The sequence below is a fragment of the Bos indicus x Bos taurus genome, chromosome 3 (assembly GCF_003369695.1).
Source record: "Bos indicus x Bos taurus breed Angus x Brahman F1 hybrid chromosome 3, Bos_hybrid_MaternalHap_v2.0, whole genome shotgun sequence".
NCBI classification, from domain to species: Eukaryota; Metazoa; Chordata; class Mammalia; order Artiodactyla; family Bovidae; genus Bos; species Bos indicus x Bos taurus.
The window spans coordinates 109,745,865-109,756,706 of record NC_040078.1 but is presented as its reverse complement, the minus strand read 5'-3'; the positions used below and the strand labels follow the sequence as shown (position 1 = coordinate 109,756,706).

General features: G+C 42.7%; 1 protein-coding gene across 6 annotated transcripts in view; it reads left to right on the top strand.

Moving 5' to 3' along the window:
• The first annotated feature begins 1,071 nt into the window (after nucleotides 1-1,071).
• Nucleotides 1,072-10,842, top strand: part of THRAP3 (thyroid hormone receptor associated protein 3) — a 72,491-nt gene continuing 62,720 nt past the window's right edge. The window contains exon 1 of one of the 6 annotated variants that reach the window (XM_027537818.1): nucleotides 1,072-1,181. The gene's annotated coding sequence lies outside the window, so the exon portion shown is untranslated. Of the gene's footprint in view, nucleotides 1,182-1,387; nucleotides 1,796-10,842 lie in introns of those variants that run through there. The other 5 variants (XM_027537820.1, XM_027537815.1, XM_027537817.1 and 2 more) reach the window with 5 other exon arrangements.

Sequence of the window (10,842 nt, the reverse complement as noted above, 5' to 3'; positions counted from 1 at the left end):
ACGGTTTTTGTTTACTTTGCCCTGGGGATGCAGAAATCCATCAAAACTGATCTTTGTTCTAAAGAGCTCACAGTCTGGTGGGGATGACAAACACAGCCCTTGATAATTATGAGATGGAAAGGTACTGCAGGAAGACAGAGATGAGAAGCTAGTAAATTTTGAAGGCTTCACAAAAGAGGGGATACGGAGCTCAGGCTTAAAGGTTGGAGTTCAGTAGGGCAGGAATTCCAGCGCAAACCAGCCTGTGCAAAAATCCTGATAAATGCCCTGGTTCTCAAACTTGCATGTGCATGAGAATCACTGGAGAGGTCTGTTTATAATGCAGATTTCAAAGATACACATGGGAAATTTCTGGTTCAACAGGTGAGGGCATCCACTTTAACAAGCTTTACAGGACTTCACTCTGTAAAACATTTTTTTGTGCTGCCATTGTTGTGGGAATCGAGACCAGCGGTGGCGGAAACGAGGCTGGAGAGTGCTTTGCTACCGGGCTTCTGGGTCTCCACAGGAATACACTATTACAACAAAAACCAAATTCACTTTTAGTCTTCCTTTCAGGCCACTAGACGCTTTCACGTGCCTGATTTTGTCGCAACCTCGCAACAACTTTGTGAGGTAGAAATTACTCGTCTTATTTCACAGGGGAGGAAACTGAGGCTCAGAGAGGGGAGATTTGCTCAAGGTCACGAAGCGAGAAGTGGCACGTTAGAGGACGAAAGCCAGACAAGCAGATTCCCAGCTCAGAGACTTTCCGACGACCAAGGCAGGCCGGGAGTGGGTGGGGCTCAGGGCCTCGCTCCAGGCTGGTTCCAAAATGGTGGGGGCCTTGGCGTCAGCAACGCCCCCGCCCCTTCCGTCCACCTCCCTCCTTCTTCCTCAGGCCACCCAGGCGGGGGGAGGGGATGGAACGGAGAAGCTCACGTGACTGCCGACAAGCTGGCGCGTGACGCAAAGCGGCGGGCCCGGTGTTCGCCTTGCCTTATGGGAAACGTAGTTCTATAGACTGTTAAGTTGGCTAGGAAGGCGGGAGCTAGGACTACATTTCCCAGGAGGCTGCGGGGCGACGCCGAGGCTGCCGCCGTCCGAGAGCGGGGACGCGGGGCGCGCTGTCGGGCGGGGGCGAGATTCGGGCCGGTTGTGCCGTTGCGAGGCTGCAGCTGCGATCGCTGCGGTGGGTCCAGGTGAGTGAGGGACCCTGATGGGAATTAGGGCCGCTCAGTTGACTCCAGCCGTTTCGTCGTTTTTCTTTTCTGCGTGGCCGCTGGCTCAGGGCCTCCAGCAGGCCTGGCGCGGAGTCGCTCCCCCGCGCCTGCCCCCCGGCCTCTTCAGAGAGGGCCCCGCTCGCTCCGGCTCCTCCCCCTCCCCGCCCTTCAGGGCTTCCCCTCGCTCCGGCCTAGCTCTCGACGCTGAGGGCCGCCTTTTCTCCGGAGCAGTTCCTATCTCTGTTTTTCTTTCTTGCAAGAAAGCCTTCCCTTTCTCCATCTCCCTGCTTAATCACTCACCCCTTTAGGGGTGAACCCTATTATTTGGATTTTTCCTGGAACTCTTGAGTCCCCACCCCCCCACCCCCCCCCGCCCCATCTCCACTGGCCTGGATCTGCCCTTTCTTAGGGCGCATGTGGCTGGTACTCAGTGTTGTTACCTCTTCAGTTCTTTTCGGCCTGGTGGCCGGAGGAGGCAGAGTCCAGATTATCAGTCACGGGAACATTTATGCGTCCACTTTCATTTCTCTTGGGCTGGAGGTGAGGTCGACCTGCGTTCCTGTGGTAATTGGCGTGTGTTCCGCTTAAATAAGGTAATTTCCTTCGCCTCCCTTAGCTCCCAAGCGACTTTCATGGGGTGAAGTATCGCAGCAGAAACTGGCGTGTAGCACTCGTGCCCAGAAGTTGGAAGCCATCCGTGTTAGTTGAGTGTTTACCGGGAGGTTGTTAATTGGATTGAAGGAAAAGCCGCAGAGTGTGGTGGAGCCTGGCCTGAGACAGACGATGGGGCTTTCGGTGGCCGCATAACAGAAGGAACCTGGAGCCAGCTGCCTGGGTTCAAGTTTTGGCTCTTGCGAGCTTTTGCTTTCTGGTCGAGGGGCTTCTCTTTCAGGTGCCTCAGTTTCCTTCATCTGCAAAATAGCAACGAGTAACAATGATCACTTTATAGGGTTACTGTGAAGATGAAATGAGGTAAATTGAAAACCGCTTAGCTTGTTACCTACTGAGTATTAAGTACTATTATCATCATCTCTTAGGATTTATACGTGTAGGCCCAGAGTGGCGGGACATGTATCACTGTCATTTTGTTTTTCGCTTTCAGGTGGCGCTCCCTTTTCTCATTAGTGCCTATACCGTCTGTTGTAGCCTGTCCTGTTATCTAGACAGCCTGTATCATTATGTAGAAGCCTGCTAAAGAGCCAGAGGTGGCTGCTACCGTGAACAACCTGTGGAACAAATTGGGCTTAGTTTGTTCTCTGCTAAAAAGTTTGTGAAGCAGTGGTACGCAGTTTAGCAATATAAAAAAACATTTTTTTCCCCCTCCCCTGCAGCCATTTAGGCTTGACTGTATTTTGTAGAAGAGGTGAACGTTCTGTAAGGAACTGTTTTAACTAAAAGACTTTATATTCAGTACAGTTCCATCTTTTTGTTTTTTAAATCTCCTAGTACCAGTGAAAGATCTCTGGTTTTGCAGACTGATGTTTTTAGTCTGCATACTATGTACAGTCCAGTTTTAGCGGCGGTGGTGGTAATAGTCGTGTTAGCAGCAGCAGTAGTAGTTTTCTAGCATATTTCTTTACTAGCATAGGTAGTCCAGATACTTTTTGAATTTGGCATAGCCAGTGAAATTATGGATTACAGAGCGTCCTGTATTGTAATTGAGAAATTGAAGGGAGGAAGCTTGGAGTATTTCTGAGATTAGCACCGAGGTGAGGTGGGATGAAGCTGACTGAGAGCATAAGACCTAAGATTGATTAATTTTTGTAGAATAGTTAAACTTAACCACTAAGAATCTTGAGGTGTTACCCCGTTTCTCTTGGGCCAAGTGACAACCTAGATTGAAGGAGTGTGGTTAATCTTGTTCTTTCTGGTGGGAGGGAAGTTCAAAAGGAAGGGGAAATACACATACCTATGGCTGATTCATGTAGATGTGTGGCAGAAACCGATACAATGTTGTAATTATTTTCCAATTAAAAATAAATTTAAAAATATACTGTGCTCTCAAAGATTAGATTTTGGTGGATTGCTTCACACCCTCATTCTGTAAACGTCTAAGACTGATTCAGTATTTGTTTGATACGATAAATAGTGCTTGAGAACCTGCCATCCACCGGCCCTTCTGCTAGACTCTGGGAGTACAAGGGGATGTGAGGCAGAAGGGGTCTTGCATTTTGGGAACCTACAAGGTAGTGGGGGAAATCACAACAGGTGAGCAGATAAGTTACAAATTGAGAAAAGTGATGTGGAAGTACCATGCAGGGAAATCGGTAGACACTAAAAAAAGAGAGACCTAAGGGTGGTCAGAGAAATTCTTTTTGGAAAGAGTAGGGATATCAAGGCAGGCATTCCAGGTAGAACAGTAAGTGCCAAAACTAGAAGATGGGAAGAGTTTAGTGTGCTTTCGGAACTGAAAAGAGGCCAATTGTGGCTCTTTTCAGTGAGGAGAGTGGTTAAAGAAGAGCTGGAGAGCTTAAGATTGTTTAGGGAAGCCGTGGAAGCCTTCTGATTTACATTTGAAAATCAGTCTTGCGAGGGATGTGGAAACTGGATTATGGGGACCATCAGTTAAGAGGTTATTGTATTGATTTTGCCTGGAGGTGATAGTTGACTGAAGTTGAGAGGGGGAGTGGAAAGAGAGAGTGCGTTGGTGGGAAGAAGCAAAGGGATTCATTATGTTCTTTTAATATTCTCTAGAGAAAGACATTCTTAGTCAGTGGTCCATGGACTCGAAAATTTTTGTGAGGGAGTGCATTTTCTCAAGGGGTCATTGCCTTCCATCATTCATTAGAGTCTGAGTTTAAGAACCAATTCACTGGAGTCTGTAATGCAGGTTTATAACCCATAAAAAAGTAATTGCTCACAGCCTACCAAGAAAGTTAAGAGTCATGGGTACCTGTCTAAAAGATTGACTTTCTCCAGGAACTCTTTTTTTGTTGTTGTTGTTTGTTTCAAATCAGAGTTAAATGCCTTGCCGTAGAAAAATCAGCTTTTAGTTTCTTTTTGTCTAGGAGTTAATGGGCTGGTGAACATACTGAGGAAGCTGAACTTAATGAGCTCAGTTTCACAGAAATCCATATTGATTCCTACTATTTTCTTCTGTTGGTTCCCCCCCCTCCCCCCAGTCTTGTTTGTCTTTGGTTGCATTGTGTAGCATGGGTGCATGTGTGCTAAGTTGCTTCAGTCGTGTCCAGCTCTTTGTGACGCTATGGACTGTAGCCTGCCAGGCTCTGTCCATGGGATTCTCCAGGGAGGAAAACTGGAGCAGGTTGCCATGCCCTCCTCCAGGGGATCTTCCAAACCCAGGGATTGAACCCACGCCTCCTGTGTCTCCTGCATTGCAGGTGAATTCTTAACACTGAGCCACAGGCAAAGCCCTGCTGTGCAGCATGTGGGATCTTAATTCCCTAACCAGAGATTGAACCCATGCTCCCTACGTTGGGAGTACACTTACTGGACTGCCAGGGAAGTCCCCTTTTGTATGGAGTTTTGTTTGCAGTTCCTATTTTATTGGTAGAAATGGAACACCTTAGTGTGTGAAGAGTGAGATCGTTTTCTTCTTGGTTTCCTTCTAACGGGTTTCAGATGTATATTCATATATTTTGTAGTGTATTTTTCAGATGATAGTGTGTTATTGGAAACAGGGTGTAAAGTTAGAGCTCTACCACTGAAAGAACCATGTATTTTTCTTTTTATGGCAGAGATTTAAAACTAAAGGCTCATGGACTAAATCCAGTCAGCAGATGTGTTTTGTTTGGCTCATACAGTGTTGTAAATTTGAATTTGTTGTCAACATTAAAAAGCAGGGAGATTTCATGAAAAAAATGTAGATTCAGGCTGCTTTGAAAAATCTGATGTGGCAGCCACGGACCATGTTTCTGTTTGCAGCAGTCATCTTTTATAGTTGAGGCACCATTAAAATTTTTTTTTTTTGTCTTGGTGCTTTGTTTCTTGTTCCTTCTTTAAAAAAAAGGAAATTTTAGGTAACTTTAGAAGAGGGAGAAGGAACAGTGCTGTGGGAAGGGAGGGCCCAAAATACGAAATTGTTTTGTTTACAAACTGGAGAAACCCAAGAGTTTTTAGAAAAGACGTTGATCTGCCCCCTGCCCATGCCTTTTTAGCTGGCACATGTGCAGTGTCCTCATTTTTGTTCTGCCTGATTTGCTTTTTAGCATCTGGAATGCAGTAACTGCACAGCTTGGCTTGTTGCAGAAGACAGAGAGCCAAGTGAAGAGAAGTTGCTGAATGTCTAATTAGAAAACTTTTGGCTCCTGTTTTGAGGCAAAAGTGTGTGTGTGTGTGTTTAATATGTGCATTTATGAAGTCTATCACTTGGCTTTCAGTAATCTGTGTTTTTTGGAGAGGTTAATAACTCAGTTTTCTTTTTCTCTATTTTAATAAAAAGGGCAGGATACATAAATGATTGATAGAGGAAGTCATAGAGTGCATTGTGAAGCTACCCTAGAGATTTCTTCAGTGCAGGACTCTGCATTATATTAGGGCTTCCCAGAAGATGGTCCCCTTGTATCTGAAGGATGTGTTCTAGAGTCTTGACTAAAACCTTTGGCTCCCAGACTATGGGCTATCAGAAAAAAACTTTAAATGAAGACTCAGGAAGTTGGTCAGGTGCCAGAATGGGGTTGTTCAGTAAAAGACAAGAATGGACAAATTTTTTAATAGAAAAAATTATTGTTTCAGATGTGATAAAGTGTGGCTGCATAGCATGCAGGATATGGGATCTTAGTTCCCTGACAGGGATCGAACCCACACCTCCTGCAGTGGAAGTGCAGAGTCTTAACTACGGGACCACTAAGGAAGTCCCTTTTTGGCAGTTTTGATGTCTCTTTGTATGCATGTTTCCCATTGGAAAAGGTTCTGATAGAGGCTTTCTTTGATGACCCTGTCAATAATAGTACTCTGCTCATCAAACACTATCCAACCTTCATCATTACTATTGAACATTATATTATTTATTTTCATCTACTGTATCTTTACCTCTTTAGGTAGTGAAGCAGGGATTTGTTTGATTCACTGCTGAATCCCCACACCAAGACATTCTCTGTTAAATAGAAGAGGCTTAGTAAATATTGAGAAAGAGGATGAGTTAAAATGGGAATAAATAGATGGCTGACTGGGAGCCTCTGGAAGTGCTCCCACTATCAAGTTCTAGCTTACTCAGATTATGTTACTGTGTATGGTGATAGGTGAGGAGATTGCAAAGGGGCAAAAGGGTACTTCATGGAATGATGAAAGTATTCTTTCATTGAGTTGGGGTGGTGTTTATTTTGTGGTGGTATATTTTGTCAAAACTCACTGAACTGTACCCTTAAAATGTGTACATGTATTGTACATGAGTTGTAAAGGTGATTTATAAAAATTTGTATTCAAAACTCATCGTATAAAGGCTGTTCTGTAAAACTGAATTAACTATCAGTAGGTTGTGATAATGATTTTTTTCCTTGAATTTTTGGTAAAGTTAGCCAAGTATAGATTGGACAGGAGGTACCTCAGGCGTTACGAGAGAAAGAGGCTGAGCTGAGCATGCTCTGAATAGCCCACCCCCATTTTAGAGGTGCTGAGTTGATATTTTGTACTTTGGGGTTCTGCTTGCCAGTTCTCTGTTACAAAGATAAAATCCATCGAGTTCCCTGAAGCCCTCTTAGCCCTACTCCAGGGTTTAGTTAAGCAAGGTGCAGCCTGCAAACCCTTGGTGGGGCAGGTAGTCGTCTTCAGTTTTGTTTCCCTGCTTACAGATAGCTTCTTGTTGATAAAAATTGACATTGCAGAAATGTGTAATGTAGAAAGAGAAAGTTTACTTCAGTGCCATTTATTTAGGCTAGTGGTTACAGTTTGCATATATTTCTGAATAGTTAAGGTAAACATAAGGGATGTGGAGGAAGTAGAGATAAACGTCTTTGGTTTATTATGAAAGCTTATGCTTAAAGCCTTACTTCAGATGGACTTAAATTGCAAGTGTATTGTTTGTGATATTCCTCTCGTTTTCCTGAGAAATTGGAAGGTGATATGTTGATTCTTCGGTTGATGGTGAATGCTTTGTCTTTGTTCACAATGTAGAGCTTAGCTTACCTCTTTTCCTTTATTTCTGTATCGGCCTCATTTGTCAATGTGACCTTTTTTGTCTTACTTGTCACATTTGGGCTTATTTGTCACATTTGACCTTTTACCTTTAGCAAGCATGGATTGTTTCATTATTCAACCAGCGAGGGGATTCTAGTGGACTTGAATGTAGTGTCATGTGAAATGGCAGCAGAGAATGAGGAAGAAAATGTATTTGATTGTTGGCTTATTTTCTTTTTTGCTGTGGAGGCTGTTTAGTATTGAAGGATACATACAGGATGAAAGTAGTTTGGTAAGGAATATTTTCTATTCCACTTATAGCAGAATATTTTCGGCTGCAATGTTCATTGAATAGGGCATGCTCATAGAGGTAGGTGATCTCTGGTACCTAGCGCCTTGGTTTTATCAGATGAATGTATGATAAATGGAAGTCCTTGATTCTTATTATAAGTTTATTTTGTGGAGAAGGAAATGGCAACCCACTCCTCCAGTATCTTGCCTGGAAAATCCCATGGACGGAGGAGTCTGGTAGGCTGCAGTCCATGGGGTCGCAAATAGTTGGACACGACTGAGTGACTTCATTTTTTTTTTTTTTTTTTTCATTTTTATTTATTAAACTGGGACTGGGGCAGGGTGCTTAACCCTTCATTATCTGTTCAGTTTCAAATGAAAATGGAAATCTCTTATTTACCTCCAACAAGGATTATTGTGATGGCTAGATGGTTAGCCCAGTGCCAGAGCAAATAGTAGGGTTCAATAAGTTAACTTTATTATATATAGAAGATGGATTTCTTGTTAGCTGTTTGGAAAAAACTTAAACTTGAAAGAGTAGTGAGAACCACCCAGAGCCCTCAGCTGATAGCCTATGGTAAGTGCTGAATGTATGATGAAGTTAGTGTTTCAGGATGGTGCAGGAAGGATGACTCAATTATTCAATAAAAATTTCTGGAACAATTGGCTAACCATTTTGAAAATTACATTATTTTGACAAAATAAATTACATGAAAATAAGAGGTACAGATTAAATAAATCAACAAGGAGATACCATTTTTTCCCCTCAGATTTCTGTCTTGATAAACAATATGATAATTATTGTTGGGGATGTGGGGAAATGGACATTTCTCAAGTACTGCTGGTAGCAATGTAAGTTGCTGTAGCCTTTCAGGAGAACAGCAGAATGTATCTGTACTTTTAGGAATATATCTTAAGGAAATAATTGGACACATCCTTAAAGATGAGGATAATCATTGCAGTGTTATTTAAGTGAAAAATTAAAAGCAACCTAAATGTACAACACCAGGGAACTGCTTACATTTTAGTATGTTTATACAGTGGAATTCTAAGTAAAACAAGAGAGGTAGATTCAGTTCAGTTCAGTCGCTGAGTCGTGTCCGACTCTTTGCGACCCCATGAATCACAGCACGCCAGTCCTCCCTGTCCATCGCCAACTCCCGGAGTTCACTCAAACTCATGTCCATCGAGTCAGTGATGCCATCCAGACATCTCATCCTTTGTCATCCCCTTCTCCTCCTGCCCCCAATCCCTCCCAGCATCAGCGTCTTTTCCGAGTCAGCTCTTCGCATGAGGTGGCCAAAGTACTGGAGTTTTAGCTTCAGCATCATTCCTTCCAAAGAAATCCCAGGGCTGATCTCCTTCAGAATGGACTGGTTGGATCTTCTTGCAGTCCAAGGGACTCTCAAGAGTCTTCTCCAACACCACAGTTCAAAAGCATCTATTCTTCATCGCTCAGCTTTCTTCAGAGTCCAAGTCTCACATCCATACGTGACCACTGGAAAAACCATAGCCTTGCCTAGACTGACCTTTGTTGGCAAAGTAATGTCTCTGCTTTTCAATATGCTATCTAGGTTGGTCATAACTTTTCTTCCAAGGAGTAAGCGTCTTTTCATTTCATGGCTGCAGTCACCATCTGCCGTGATTTTGGAGCCCCCAAAAATAAAGTCTGACACTGTTTCCACTGTTTGCCCATCTATTTCCCATGAAGTGATGGGACCGGATGCCATGATCTTCGTTTTCTGAATGTTGAGTTTTAAGCCAACTTTTTCACTCTCCATTTTCACTTTCATCAAGAGGCTTTTTAGTTTCTGTTCACTTTCTGCCATAAGGGTGGTGTCATCTGCATATCTGAGATTATTGATATTTCTCCTGGCAATCTTGATTGCAGCTTGTGCTTCTTCCAGCCCAGCATTTCTCATGATGTACTCTGCATATAAGTTATGTAAGCATGTAGATTGGAGAACCATATTTGTTGACATAATACCATGTGTAGAAAAATGCCCAGAACTGAAACTTTTGTTCTGTTTCCTCCTTAGTCAGTGTTTGTTTTTAAGTATGTAGTGAGCTTTAGAATTCTTTTGGAAAAAAGTGATCTGTGGTCTACATCTGCACAGTCCATTTTGGTAGCCAGTAGCCACATGTGGCTAGCTAACTTTGAATTAATTAAAATTAAATAGTATGGTTTTCATAGTAGCCGTGTTTTGGGTCATCAACAGCAGCAGAGTAGCATAGATATGGAATATTTTCCTCAGAAAGTCTCAGAAAGTTCTGTTGGGGAGCCTTGATTTCTTTTGTTTTTTTCATGTTTTTCTCAGCATTACTTCTGCATAAGATAGTTGGGGCCTTAGAGTAGTTGCAGTTCTTTCTCTTTATAGATTTTACAAAGAGTTTTGGGCTTTGGCTGTCTTTTATGCATCACCAATTTCATAATATTTAAACATTCTTTACTTCTTAGCCCACATGGGTTTGTTTAGAATGCAGAGGGAATACTATCTTTTAAACCTATTAAAGTTTCTGTTCCTCACTTAAAAAAAAAAGAGATGCTGATTGGGCTCTGCCGGGTGTTGGCTGTGGCGCTCGGGGTCTTCGCTCTTCATGGTGGTATGCAGGATCTCTTAGTTTTGGCGTGTGGGGTCTAGTTCTCTGAGCAGGGCTGGAACCCCAGCCCCCTGCGTTGGGAGCCTGGCGTTTTCGTCTTAGCCACTGGACCACTAGGGAAGTCCCTTTTCTTTACTTCAAAAACAACTAATCAGCAACTGGAATTGACATTGATTTTTTTTTTACTTTTAAAATCTTTTTTGTTTTTTTTTTTAGCTGTATTTATTTGGCTGCTTTGGGTCTTAGTTGCATCATGCAGGATCTTTTGTTGAGGCACACAGACTCTAGTTGTGGCTGGTGGGCTTAGTTGGACTACTTTTGTCAAATTAATTCTGTGACCATATAATTTACCTTTTTGAACCAGGATGCTATTGAGAGAGGGGATGCTATTAACACACTGCAACAGCAAGTGTAAACTGACTGTCTTAAGCAAACCTGGATATAAGGTCAACCTAAATATTAAGAATTTTTATATGTTGAGTTTTTTTCTAACTAAATGCTTTTTTAAACACTTTACATGTATTATCTCATTTAACCCTATACTTTACAAGGTAAGTGAAGGATTTCTTGTTTTATAGATGACAAAGTTGAATCATAAGAGATTAATTTAGGGAGAGAAGATTTGAACCTAGGTCTGACTCTAAACTTCCACTCTTGGCAGCTGCTGTATTGC